The sequence below is a fragment of the Schistocerca piceifrons genome, chromosome 6, assembly GCF_021461385.2.
Source record: "Schistocerca piceifrons isolate TAMUIC-IGC-003096 chromosome 6, iqSchPice1.1, whole genome shotgun sequence".
Taxonomy (NCBI): Eukaryota; Metazoa; Arthropoda; class Insecta; order Orthoptera; family Acrididae; genus Schistocerca; species Schistocerca piceifrons.
Window position 1 is genome coordinate 214,941,205 of NC_060143.1, and position 2,481 is coordinate 214,943,685.

Consider the following 2,481-nt stretch of genomic DNA (forward strand, 5'->3'; position numbering starts at 1 on the left):
ACCGAGAGCCACTTGTAACGTGCGCATGGGGCACACGATACTCATTAAAGCCTGTACTATAGTAGGTGAGTGGGGTTCACCTTACGAGACAGGATTTTTGTATATATATTGACCGCGTGTACCTGAATGGTGGCAAATCAGACTTACACCCACTCTGTAATAACAATGATACGTCAAATAAGTCCGAAATGCAACTACACGTCAGGACGGACAAAAAGCAACACAGAAGATGCTACCAATTTGTTAATAATACGGTCGCCAGCCTAATTAGGCATTAACTGAGTTTCTTCCCTGTACAAGTTGGCAGATAGTCGTGCAAAGCAACAAGTAGTAACAATGCATAATATAGTAGAATTTTAGAACCAGAAAATCTATTGAACTGATAATTTCACGTTCTGTATTGATATGGATAAACCATAAATACATAACACTACACTATAATGTTTACTACAAAACTTTGTACTGTCTATTGATCTGATTAAAATCGGGCATAGGTTACCCTAGAAATAGCACTTTCGAATCACACACAAAATGTCAATTTTGATAAAGATAAAACACAGTTAAATTTTGGCTTTTACATTGACTTTAACTTTTGCTGGTCCAATGAATTTAGAACACTTCAGAGTTCAAATGAATAAAAAAAGGGGGGGGGGGAACCTGAAACTGTTATGATCACTGTATTAAAAAAAATTGATTACTGAAAGCAATATGCGCTCAAGATTTCCAATATATGAATTACTACTCTTTTCATCTCATTTCCTGCTCATTTAAATACGATTATATCTGTTTCGAAATGATTAAACTTCATTACTATATCCATATTGAAGTTATCTTCCAACTTTGTCAGACCTTCGTTATTCATTTACTAGTTCATTAACAAAACAGTTCTTTAAACACCATTCTAACATAGCTAGGTCTGCAGATAATTATTATTAACACAAACTTTAATTTTTCATCTCGGGAAACTCGGATTGCACAACGTTTGGAAAGGACCCTATCTAGGTTAGTTGTGAGGATAATTAAAGGATAGGAAAGTTCTGGTAAAATTTAAGTTATTATTGCATAAGTCATTCTCTGGTCCATGCGAATACAGTACTAAAAGTTTCAACCTGTTTGTATCGATGCAGCGGTTGGCGGGCGGCGAGATGGCGAGGCACAGAGCACACATACAACCACAGCTATGGCTCTTGATGTATCGGCACTTTATTTCATCATAGCGTCGCAATACTTTTCCATTTAGTGCCTGTGGAATTTTGCCATGCTGTATAGGCGCTGGAACGACATACCCGAGGCTCAGTGAAGCCACGTCTTCCAGGAGAGCCTCCTCACTCCAGAAGGTGTTACTCAGACCAATACCAAACTCCAACTAACTACTGCTGAGCCCGTTGTGCCGTACATCGCCCGTGCGCATTTTCCCACGCTCGCCTGCCATCCACCTTTTACCGCTCCCTTACAGACAGAGTATTCACCCAAGGTTTTACATTCTACATATTCTAACACATTGCCTATGTATGGACCAGATGCACAATTACAATTTTAAACATCTTACAACAGTTTCAACATTTGTTACATTTCAATTCTATTACAATACTGCTTGACATTTGACATAAATATTAATATCACAATGAAAATTGTTTACAGTATATGTACAATAGTACAGCGTTGTTGTTATTACAGACAGACGTTTGAAAGCACTGGTAGCCTATGATATGATTTACTGTTAGAGTCCTGAGAATGTACGATCCTAGAAGAATCAAGCAACATATGTTTCCTACGTATATCTGGCGAAAAGACCACGTAGGAAAAGTTAAAGAGATCAGAGGACACATGGACGATTATCTGCAACCGTTCTTACTGTTCTCACCATAAGCAACTGATAGAAAAAATTGGGAAGTGGCAGTGGTTACAAAGTAGTCCCCGCCACACACCATAACGTGGCTTACCCAGTAGGCCTAGAGATGCAGATGTTGAATATCTCTCTTTTCCAGATTAAGTTGTACTTTAGTGACTAGGGTAATACAAAACGTACGGCAGCTGCATGGTAACAGTGCAGTGTTATGATAAACATTTTTTCTCGACATTTCCTCTTCATAAGACACTCGACAGTTAGTCTGGCCGGGCATTCTCTCCGTATTACATCAGTACTATAAGTAAAAGCATCAGCCTAAATGATAATCATCCGATGAGCGTGATATATTACATTGGTACATAAATTCTTAGCGATTTTTCATAAGTTTAATAAACATAACGAATACACATAACAGAGACTTTAGTCATCAATTAATGTAGTCTCCTTCAGCATTTACAACAGTCTGCCAACTGTAAGCTAACTTTTCGATTCCACAACTGTAGAAATCACGTGGTTCTGATGCTCAGAAAAAGTCGAGCCATGTTCGGAGGGCATTTTCATCCAGAAAGGAAGTTTATTGATGGTTTTTCGATGGAGAGCGAAAAAGTGAAAATCTTGGAGTGCAAGATCAA